Genomic DNA, 12,454 nt, shown 5'->3' on the forward strand with positions numbered 1-12,454 from the left:
TAAATTGAGAATGATGTCAGCATGAAGATGAAGATGTTATGCAAATGCTGCAGTCGGAGTGCACTAATGTAATGTATTTACATGCATGTAAATATTGTGATGGGGAGCCGGGTGGCAAAGGAGCGTTCGTGACTGAGGTCACAGTCTAGCTTAATCACCAGTGTGCACTCGACTCGAGCTGCTGCACAGTTAGTGACACATGACGGAAGCCTCCAAAGATTCACGGATCGGCCAGAACGCTGTGTGTATTACACTCTCAGAGCGTGAATCTGATATAGAGCTGGTTTCGAACAGTAAACACGCTGCAGACAAACTGAAATCCATATTTTGACAGAAGAAAGCACTACAGGAGTGTCCCGTCACGCCGGTTTCTCTGCTTCATGTCAGAGTCCGCTTCTGATGTGCCGTTAGGAGTAGCTCGAGAGGTAATCGGGAGCGTGATGCAATGCACACTGTCACAATACTGGGTGAACAGCATACCATTAATAAATCAACAGAGAGAGACAGACACTGCTTTATTATGAGATCTCAATCAAGAAGATCACATGAAAAGCATCTAAAATACTTGAATGGAATCCAGTGGAATTGTTCAGAGAAGATTGAACATTTTGTCATTATTTAATCAGCTTCCTGTCATTCCATCCTCATGTATTGTTGCCTGTGGGATTCACGCAGCTCTTTTCCATACAGTGGGCCATAGTGACCATGACTGCCAAACTCCAAAAAAATAATATTATAACATTTTTAAAAATAAACTTTATACTCCTGCTTTTTCTGGTGGAAGGTAATTGTAAGATAATTGCTTCACCAATTTGTAGTTGATGCTGATTATTACCAGACCACTCGAAAGCCAAAGAACTCCAAAATATCCTCAAGAAACACTGCCACTAGAGACCAAAGATTAGAGACATCTGGACAATCCCAGAAGATCTGCAGGAAAGTGCCAACTGTATGCAAATTGTATTTTGTAAGGGAGAGGAAAAACTTCTGAATAAACTTGAAATGAATCAACTGGTGCGCAGGACATTTAAGCGAATTTTTAAAAAGCACAGCTTCGCCCTTAACAATTGTTCAAAGATTTCAACTATAATTACTGTTTAGAAGTGATACAACAAAATGAAGTGGGTTTACATCAAATGTGTTCGCATTAAAATGATTGATTTTCATGAATCTGTAATTTAATTCTAACACTTCCAGTCTTTTCCATTTTGCGAACATACCTGAAAGTGATGCATGCGCTTCACCTGGAGCGATTTTTTTTTATATTCATATGTCATACAGCAACATAATATGCCTACTTTTTACATATCATAAACATAGATTTACTATGTAATATTTACATATGTTAATTATCAGAATATGTGCTGATTCATATATTACCAAATAAACTCCATGTATAGTCATGGCATTCAAAATTCCACCAAATATTATAATTTCTCCCATTGAATTAATGAATTAATGAAGAAAGAATTTTCACTTTTTTAACGCAGAAATGTCCCCTTAAATTGCCCTGTCATGTTATTTTCCACGGGTATATTCATATGACAGATATAGAAAGTGACAGTTTGATCGGATGTTACATGTGGCCTTTTTAAAGAAAATGTGACCTTGTGTATGAATGTTGTTACGTGAAGTAAAAGCATGCATGTTGGTGTTTCTGTGAGTCTGATCTCTGAGTGTGCTGGTGCTGCAAGGCATGCTGGGATGCGTTGACCTTTTCCTCCGATCATTATTAATACATGCAGGGTATTAGGAAAGGTTAATGAGTGAGAGGAAGGCCATTCTCTCCGAATGCAAACAAGAGCCACAGAGCGTCGGAAGCGCTGACTAAGTGGAAAAGTGCAGCGATGTCAGGTGAAGATGTGCTCAAATCAAACGCTTTAGCATCCATTCGCAAAACTCAGCAATATTTTATCTGACGGTGTGTTTTTGACGATCACTCCCATAAATCAATAAAAACCTGTTATTGGGAATGAAAGTCATCATGAAGATGAACCAGGAGCCACTTCATCATTTTCAGACTTTGAAGGGAAATGACCCAAAACTGTTGAAGGAATACTTCACTCACAAACCAATAGTTCTGTCATCATTTACTAAACCTTGTGTCTTTATAAAGAGTCTTTTTGTGGCTCTTTTCCATACAATGATTCTTCAAAATGACCTCGGCTGTCAAGCTCCAATAAGAGAAGTGTACTAACAGTAGTCCACATGACTCTTGCGCCACATTCCAAGATTTGAAGTTATATGATAATTTTGTGTGAGGAACAGACTGGAATTTAAGTGCGTCTTAGAAAACATCAATGGGTAGAGATTGCTAGAATGGTGGAAAGAGTTATAATAAGGTGCTCTATAGAGAGGTTACACTTAATATCCAAAAAACAGCATTTCCATGGCGCTCCTAATACATTTTAAAAAGCATGTGTCATGGAAATGCTCTTTTGTTTTGGATATTAAATGGTTATTCATTGAAAGTTAAAGAGTTTAAAAAACAGAGAGCTAAAGGCAGGGAAAGATGTTCTGTGAAATTGGTCTGTTCCTCACAGAGAGGTATCATATAACGTCAGAAGACTCGCACTTGGCAGGTTTGGTTCAAACTGCACTAGAGTTCGTTTGGAAGGGTTTCCGATCATTGGGTGCACACCAAAAACCCACCTTTTCAGGGCGTCTCGGTCCGCTTCCAAACGAACCCTGGTGCGGTTCGACAGCTATTTGAATGTAACATGGACCGAAGACATCTAAACAATCTGATGCACAAGATGTGACCTTAAAAAGGACAGGATGCTCACACATACCTGGTTCATCTCATCACAGCGACTGTTGCCCATTAAACTCTGCCTTTAATATGGCATTCCTGTTCCTCTAGACCAGTGGTTCCCAACCCTGGTCCTGGAGGCACCCCAACACTGCACATTTTGCATGTCTCCTTAATCAAACACACCTGATTCAGGTCATCAGCTCATTAGTAGAGACTCCAACACCTGAAATTGGTGTGTCAGAGAAAGGAGACATGCAACATGTGAAGTGTTGGGGTGCCTCCAGGACCAGGGTTGAGAACCACTGCTCTAGACTACAGCTCCAGAGGTCATCCTCCTTTATTTAAACCATTAGTCTACCATGATTTTACCTCAGTGACTTGAGTTCAGTTTGTCTAAAACAGAGCGATTCTTTTCTCGCCCCACGCGCTAAACACATACACACCTGCCTTGATACAAAATCTGAGCGGAGATAAACTTTAGAGACCCCCGGTGCCGCTTTCAACTCTGTTCCCAGGCCAGCAAGAGTCTTTGTTGATAAGCCATAAACGTCCACAAAGCTATCCGGGGATCACAAAGGCTCTGGTGCCATTTTCATTAGAGCAGACTGATGGGTTATTTGGGGCTGAAACTCAAGAGCGTTTACCTGTCTGTGCTCCCTGTCCTCTACAGATTAAGACGGATGGCACGCCATCTGATCCGCATGCAAATGTGACCACTTTTAACACACAAGGACCCCACTGATCTGACAGACCGCCGACTGCGCCCACGCATGTCTCCGCAGGCCAAGAAAGTGCACATTTGGCAAGAGCAGGCCTCCCGCTACGTGCTCCACGTTTGCAGACACACATGCGGCGATGCGCTCCAACAGCAGACACGTGCCGCATGCGACGGCAGCCATGTGGCGCTCTGGGATGGGCGGCAGGAGTCGCAGTGCAGCCGCTCTCTCTCTCATGCCAGGCAGGGTGCAAAGCACACCAGCATCACTGAACCCAACACGTATTCTGCCAGGCGGCATAGCGGGAGAAACAGCGAGGGTGAGACAGGACGCGTGTGCATGTGTGAGAGGAGTGTGTGCGCTTGCCACTATCCCAAACCAGTCAGACGCGCCGCGACTCGACAGGAAGCTGTGACACCGCGAGCTGACATGTTGTGCGGTTGCTTGTGAAGCACGAGAGATTTAGGTGCGAAACAGATGTCAGAGATGCTGAAATACAAAACGCGTTAACCTGTGACTGCTGACAGGCCTGCCTCGCTGAGTTTATCAACAATGTGTTTATGTTGCATAACTGGGAGAAAAGTCACACGTTGACCACTCGTCCTGCCTTCATATGACCAGTCTCAGTGTCAGCGGTCCTGAGAACTTTCATGTTCACAGGAATCATTACACTCTCATTGCATTTGGCATGGGGAGCTTGTTATGATGGACCCTTTTCACATTTCTGGGTTTCTCAGAAGCAGAAGTCGTCATAGTTTAGTGGTTCTATAGTGGTGAATGGAAATTACAACAAATATATTTTTGTGTTTCCATTTGCAATTGTATGACTTTTCAAAAGAGGAAAACATTATTGAGAGATTGGCGGAGGTCAAACTGCATCAGTTTCTGTCCTGTTTTCAAAGAAAAAAACAAGCCTGTTATACATGAACATGTCAGATGTAACAGACAAAAATCATACATAATATTTTACAAGCCACAAAAAAGTTGTTACCATTTAATGTATTTATTTTACTGTATTTTCCTAACAGATTCGCTGGCATGCTGTCAAAGCCTTTTCATGATGATGGTAAATAAATAATTTCCAACCTCTCACATCGAGCAATCTGAGATTTTATGGTCCAGAAATACTTTATGTATAAAGACATTTCCTTCACAACATACTGCTTCTGCCTTCATTTCTCTAAATACCATCATTTTATCCAACCTTAAATATTAATCGATTTTCTTTGTGTGCTTTCAAAGAAAGGACCAAACCATTATAAAACCCTGAACATGTCAAATGGTTTGCTTAAAATCACTAATATAAATCGCATAATGTTTATTCTTTATACAGCTCGTTTCCTTTCTCCTTGTCTTGGCTTTGTAAAAAAAAAAGAAAATGTGTGCCATATAAACCTTTCTGGTCATTAAATTGGATTGCAGCTCTCACAGTGAATGTCTCTTATCTTTCACAGAGGCAGCTGCTTCATAGGTCTATTGGAGGAAAACCGCGCCGCTCTCCTGCTGTGCTTCTGTGACCTTTCTGTGAATGAGGTAATGACGCGGGCATTCGTGCAACACAGCTTGTGCATGACCGCTGCTGACCACCGGGGGCAGAGTCGCCCACTCATTCGCCCGGGTCAGTAACGTGGCTCTCAGTGGAAAGTGAAAACCTGTGGAGGGCCAGGGGGTGCCGTCTTCTCCCGTGTGGAGTGGAGCGTAACGACCCTCCTCCCGTGACTCGCCGGCCCTCGCCAGGGCTGTAAAAATGTCAGGAGGCAATCACTGTCCTCCAAAAGCGCTTCCTCCGCATAAAGAGGCCCCCTCCTTTAACCTGCTAATGTGCGCCGCATTCAGCCTCCCTCGTCCGCAGGCTCACCTGAAACAGTTAAAAATGGCTTGAGCTTGTGGCGCTTCTTGGCTCTCCACACAATGGCTCTCGCTGCACCTGTCACTCAGTGCCACGTATAATTGATCACATTTAATTATTGCGCCACAGCTGACAGCGGCGCTGCTTCCAGTGCTGGAGAGCAGCTCATTGGTTTTGTTGTCTGATGCATCATTGACTGTTTTTACAGAGAGACAGACAGGGCGGCGGATTAGCCCTCCGGGTGCGATGCACATACATTAGCCACTTCCCGTGCCGGGAACAACACGGGGCTCAGACTATTCTAGAACGTAATGGCATCTTGTCTTACAGGCACAGATCTATAACACTTTACAGCTTTTGGAGAGGGGCATAAAAGACCGAGATTCAAATTCTGATGCTTTCGCTTCAGTTAATTTTCACTTAAATTGGAATCTCTCAAATGATTTCAAAAGAATTAACTGATAGTACTAGATTATAAAAAATAAAAAAATAAAAAATCACAAAGTAACCTCTTGACCACACAGAACAGGTTTTTCATCTGTGCTTCGCCTGACGGAGGGTGAGACTGAGACGAGTCTGTTCAGCACTCACAGAAGCTGCATGTGAATAAATAATCACGGTTTAGAGCTTTACCCAGTTATCAAAACCTGCCATTAAAAGATTGAGTTTAAATACTTGAAAACGGATTTGCAGACATGTTGTAAAAGCCTTTTAATGATGACGGTAAATAAATAATTTTCAAACTCTCATATCAACCAATCTGAGATTTTCTGGTCCAGGAATGCCTCACATTGGACCCACTCACTTTCACCGTCTCTAATTCAGCGCATATTGTTATAACGCTAACAGTTATCTGATGTTTTTGCTAGGCTAGGCACCAGAATACAGGAAATGGCATCTACTCCAGAAAATTTTTCTGGACCCACCCACTTTATTTGTTTTGCTTCCGACGCCCGCATCTGACCATCAGTTTACATTTGCATTCATGCTTTTAGCAGATGCTTTTATGCAAAGCGGCTTATAGCAATTCATCCAAGAGCCAACAATATTCGTAATATACAATGCTGGCTTTACCCAACCAGCTGTAGGCCGTGTGTCCACCAGTGTTTTTTTCCTGTACCTAGCTTATTTTTTCAATTGTTTTCAATGGGAGTCTATTTCACACTGAGCCCTTTCCATTTTTTTTTCTGATCATTTGGGAGTTTAAAAATTTTCAACTTTGGGTAAAACAGCGCTTATCACTGCAACATCCAATCACAGTGGAGGAAGGGTGGGATAAATGTCACCAACTGTCTACCTCTACAACAACTGAACAACAAAATATTGCTTGGAGGAACATTTTGAAGGAACAACTAAGTAACCAAACAATCGCCATTACACTATTGCCAGCGTATGTCACATGGTAAGCACCATTGGTGAGCACGTACAGCAGGAGGTGCTCAAGCCTTCAGAGACGCCTAACACAGTCTACAAACATCTGCATCCTCTTTGCAATCATGGAATGATCCTCAAAGCAGGGCATTCATTTGTCCTCCAAAAGCTTCAAGCTAGATTTCCACCTAGCCAGAATTCCAAGATTTCGTGCTTTGTTTTAAAAACACCTCATTCAGTCGGCACTCGGCAGATCGTCTCTGGCACTGCATCAAGTGTGTTAACACATTGTTTTGGCGTGGTTTGGACTGTGAAGTCCATGGCTCATTTGGCCTAATGACAAACCTGCAGTCCTTGTGCAGCTCAAGCCCCAGCTGGAGATCTAGATTTAATGTGTCAAGCACGGTCGAAATGCTTCCAACAAACCCTATTCCACTGGCAGCTTTCGCTTTTTTCAATAAAGACTTGCTAACTTATATAGCCGACATTAAAATCTGCCAAGCTCTTGAATCGCTAAGCGTTCCTAAATAAAATACGGGATTAGAGCACATAATATGCTTTCGTTTTGCTGTGAGCCCAGCTGAGGTTCCTTTGAGATTAACCAAATCTGGGATAGATGTGATGATCTGAATGACAAGTGACCTGCAAAACCAAAATTAAATCTACTTCAGGGTCAACCCGTTTGGCAGCCTCAAATAACAAAAGGCCAAAAGCAGAAATAAGCTCTATAATTGGCAGCCTTGCATTCTGGACACACCTGAAGGGACTAACTGAAGTGGTGTGACCGTACTGACTACCATCATTACTATCACGCTGCTTGAAGGCGAACACGACAGAAATGACCTTAATTTGTCAAATGTGAGAATAGACAGACAGACTGGAAAAGAGCAACACATGTATTTAAAGCTCTGGCTGTCCCGGTGACCTCTGACCCCGCGATAGCCTCAGGCTGACGAGCAGCTCATGACGACGGACGTCCAGGGCTCAAGTTAATTGTGCATGTGATGAAAGCATTTGGACTTCAAAAAGCCCATGCATGGGGAATTGAGTTTTACTGGCCATGCAGTTGCTGCACTGAGCTCAAACGCACACTGCACTGCATACAGTACATACACTACACACTCCAGTGAGCTTCAGAAGCTTTCCAGCTAAAGGCTTCTGCTTAAACGCTTGAACTTTAGGTTTGTAGACAAATAGGAGTTATACAAATATAGACACGTCTACAAAGTGCTTTATAAAAATGCTTCTCACATATGTTCCTCCTTCTAAAGCATCCCAGGATTCACCTCATTACGTTTGTGTCGTGTTTTTCTTTTCTTTTTTTTGCTCCACTTCCATTTGTATTTACTTAAGAATGTTTATTATTCTAACATGTGGGAAATAGTCATGTTATAATAGTCATAATACAGCAGATTTGTTATAGTAAAATACTGTTATATTTACAGTTTGTGGAAGTAAAAAACAAACAAACAAGTTATCTTTTAATTCACAGTAAAAAATTCACGTAAATCTACATTCCCAGAATTCCCCGTTTGGCAGTTCACATTTGATATTTTTGTTTTGTTGAATAAACTCTTTCTTCTATATTTTTTACATACGAGTTAGGGTTTTATGTCATGTCAAATGTTGTTTAATTCAGGCTCATTTCGTTATTTTATTGTCATGATGGTGTTTTGTGTTTGTTCGCACCTTCTGTATATTAGTATCTATGTGGAAAAGCTGCTTGTGATGAGCTGCGATTCATTCTGCATCTTTCCCATCAGCTGTTTTTGGTGGTTGCCAGTGTGTTATAAAGGTACAAAACAGATAGTCCTACTTCAATAGGTTGGTAAATCAACATTAAATCAGTTAATGAAATGCAGGATTTTACTGCAAATTTAAGTTAAAACTGTAAAACTTAAAATGCTGCAATTTATTACCACGAATTTCACAGATTCGTATGTATTTATATATTTTTAACTCTGTGATTGGTGAATTATATAGACTAATCGGACTGAATTCTGATTTACTGGCAGTGTAAGTATGATTCACTGAACTAGTTTTCATGCTGTAGAGAAGAATCATTTAAAATCCCCTGATGCACAGAAAATGTGTCGGGTCACCGTGAAGCCTTCTCAGTGTTTCAGCAGAGTAACGCTTTAAATTTAGGATAAAGTTACTTAAATACACACAAACATTAGGATAAACACACATGTTTGTAGTTCATTAGAGTCTGCGCCCACTTCAGCGTCAGCGTTTATTTATTCATATATTCACGTATTCATGTGATAAAAATGCTCGTACGTTGTAATTAAAGCTCACGTGTGAATGCTAGATTTGCGTATTTTTTTAAATCAACACGGCAGTCTAATAGCTGTAGGTGAAGTTTAAATTACAGCTCTGAGTTTGATTTCATATCTGAAGGGCTGATGGAGACACTGATATGATGTTCAGAGTTGATGAGGAGCTCCTGACGCAGCGGTTATAAGACAGAAAGTCTCCGCGGAGCTCAGAGGAGAACCTGAACCTCCCAGAGGAGACGCTCCTGAATCACAAACCACACCGACACGTCACTCCTGAGGATCCACAGACCCACGACAACCGCACAATAACACGGGGACGGGGTTAACCTTGTGCAGACAGACAGACAAAGCCAATAGCACAGATTTGTGATACTGACCCTTTGCTAACGCAATACGAACCAATCCTTTCTTAACTGCTGCCTTCCAACATTTTCTCAGAGGTTTTTTACTCTTTTCTAATGGAGGATCAGTGTGTTCAGAAAAATACAGTTTAAAATGAGGCGTTTCTCCTTTCAGTGACATTCTGATTCATGTTACGGTGTAACTTCTTTAAAGAAAAACATACAAAATGCTTTGCATTGTCACAGTTCACTTCAGTCCAGAAAGGAAGGATGTATCATCCATGTTTACCACTTTAGGCACATTTTTACTGAACAATAAATTTTCAAGAAGGGTGGAGCTTAGTAATAGGTCTCTTAAAGGGACAGTTCACCCAAAAATGAAAATATCCCAAACTGTATACTACAGAACAAAAAAGAATATATTTTGAAGAACGCTGGTAACCAAACTGTTTTGGTCACCATTTGGGTACCACTGACTTATAATATCTTCTTTCATGTTCCACAGAGCAGAGAAACTCAAAATGGTTTCGAACAACATGAGTATATGATGATCATTTTTGAGTCGCACTGTCCCTTTAAGATGATCAGCACCTGCTTTAGTCTCATGAATGATGTCATTTACTGAGCTCTGTTTCACTCAGGCTGGTCACTTTGAGGTCAGTAGGTGTCTGACACTGCTCGTCGTTTTATTCTGATGAAAAGTGACTAATCTGAGGTGTGTCAGATGTAGACTGCAGATTCCTGATGCACGTGCAAACAAAGAGAAGTGAACCGCTGGTGGAACGAGCAACCGTTTCTGTGCCTCAGAGTGTCCTGATGTGACTCCTGAACTCTCAGCTGAGCGAGAGCGCTGTGGAGGACAGGATAACGCTCAGCCAAAGACAGGTGAAGGATTGTTAAAGTGCGACATGCTGACAGCACACGCACAGACTAATTCCCTTTTTTAGACTTTTTTTGTGCATGAGTGCAAAATTCATCATGACAGCCATGCAGCTTAAGGGTTTGTGCTCATTTGCATTGCAGCACTGGAAACAGAAGCAATGCGATATTTCTCAACGCTTTGAACTGAAACTCTCAGCAGCTGTTTGAGTTACAAAATATCAGACCAGCGGTTCTCAAGCAGAGGTGCAGTTCATCACATGAAACACAAACACACACCACACTCACGGTCTTCTTACATATTTCAGCACAGCTTGAGTGTCCAGATGCATCGCACACGTCTGACCTGCCATCTACAGATGCACTGTCAGAAAAACAAACATGCAAAAAATAGTAAACTATTGTTATTGGTAATATGCACCTTTTTGAGGGGTAAATGAGGTACAAAGCTGTTGACAAGATATTGAACCTCTAATGGTAAACTTTTTTTTTCCCAACTTTTTCCCCCAAAATTTCATTTTTAAAAAAAATTACATTTTTCACATATTCCTCCATATTCCTAAAACACATAATATTTGTGCTTTTTAAAAAGGATTCAGCAGTAACGGCCCACAGCTTCAGCAAAGCTGGACGAACCACTGTTAGAATGAGCCTAATCTCAAAAACAGACAGATCAGTAGAAATTTAACTTGATTAACATCAGTCTTTTCAACTAGACCTGTTAATGCATAGTGTATTTGCTGGACTGCACTCATTTATTTTATTTATTAATTTTTTTAACTTTCAAAATAAAAAAAGCATTTACTGATAAAATAATGCGAAAAACAAACACACAATCAACAAGGAGCATTTAACCATTGTGAATAAAAAGGGAAATAATGCATTCTGGATCCATCGCAGTGCTCAGTCAGAGCATGTTGACTTATCTCTGGACGACAGACACCGAGAACTCAAACTAAGCCTGTACTCCACCGGCTGTGAGAACCAAGGTACACTGTCAGGACAATTGGTAATGCTGGTCTGAATGTGGAGCTCTTCCAAAGCGCATTCATATGCAGAAGAGACCGTGACCTGAGAACGAGAGAGAAAGAGAGTGGACCACAGACTGGTCAGGACTGACATCCATCTGCTTACTGAATAATGCGGATGAAAGGAACCGGTTAGAGAACGGTCAGCACCATCTGCTAGTTTTACAGAAGAACACTGAAATCATCTCTGCCTTTACAATGCAACATTTGCTCTAAATACTAGTGATGTGTTGCATGCGGAGAGTTCATGTCTCCAGTGGATTAAAACAATCATACAAGCCTTGTCTGTTTCATCCTCAAACTCTCTCCTCTGAAGCTGCAGCCCGTGTCACACCAGAGCACTCGTGTCTGCTTTTCTCTGCATTACTTCATTTCAGAGCTGCGACCTCCAACATGGGCAGAACGTGCGGTGGGCGGGCCGCCTGGCGTCTCATTGGCTCGTATGATTCCCGCTCGCGTTTGATTGGCTGCCAATGACATCATACCAGAGACTAGTGACATCATAGTGGAGAGACGCCGTGAGGCTTCGACGCAGTCTGAGCTCAGCTCACTCGAGTTAGAGGAAGATGATGGGAGTACTCATCCCAAACTTTCATTTGATAACGCGAACGGCTGCAATGCGGCTCTGAAGGTCCCCGCGGATGCAGTGCGCATCAGATCCAGCCCCGAGTCCCTGATGCTGTCCAGCTCCGCGCTTGCTGAAGAAACACATCCAGACAGAGCTCGAGCTCTCCGAGAGAGGGCCTGATGGACTGATAGCACACTGCATGACATCATTATGCTGAGGAAAGAGAGATTGATCCGGCCACGTCACCCCTGGTCACCAAACTATTGATGCGCGCAATCATCAGTGCATTGTGCAACGCTCACCAGTGTACATTCAGAGGCACATCTTAACATACGTAGCTCTCTATATTAATCTTTGGAGAAGTTATGAATTACATGCACATGTTTTCAATGATAATGGTTTACCAAATGCGTTTTAAATGTGGGACACTCACCTTTAGTTGCTCCACTGTGTCTAGAAGTGGAAAGCAATCATTCTCATTACGGATAGTCCAATAATCCCACAGCAGAAAAATAATTAAATAAATCCTTCAAAGGACGTGCGTTTAGAACAGGAGCTCTCCAGTGCGTGCTGGCCTATAACAGAACACAGACGAGTTTAACTTCAACGAAGAAATTATTTAATGCAGCTGAGTTCTCTGCTCTTTTTTTTTTTTTGGATAAATC

General features: G+C 41.9%; 1 long non-coding RNA gene across 2 annotated transcripts in view; it reads right to left on the minus strand.

The window, feature by feature from the left end:
• Nucleotides 1-4,469: 4,469 nt before the first annotated feature.
• Nucleotides 4,470-12,454, minus strand: part of LOC107558652 (uncharacterized) — a 9,612-nt gene continuing 1,627 nt past the window's right edge. The window contains exons 2-4 of one of the 2 annotated variants that reach the window (XR_001605509.1): nucleotides 12,223-12,364; nucleotides 10,493-10,557; nucleotides 4,470-5,329 (exon numbers count right to left, since the gene is read on the minus strand). This is a non-coding gene — a long non-coding RNA (uncharacterized lncRNA). Of the gene's footprint in view, nucleotides 5,330-9,964; nucleotides 10,165-10,492; nucleotides 10,558-12,222; nucleotides 12,365-12,454 lie in introns of those variants that run through there. The other variant, XR_001605510.1, reaches the window with a different exon arrangement.

The sequence above is a fragment of the Sinocyclocheilus grahami genome, unplaced genomic scaffold, assembly GCF_001515645.1.
Source record: "Sinocyclocheilus grahami isolate Dianchi unplaced genomic scaffold, SAMN03320097.WGS_v1.1 scaffold654.1, whole genome shotgun sequence".
NCBI lineage: Eukaryota > Metazoa > Chordata > Actinopteri > Cypriniformes > Cyprinidae > Sinocyclocheilus > Sinocyclocheilus grahami.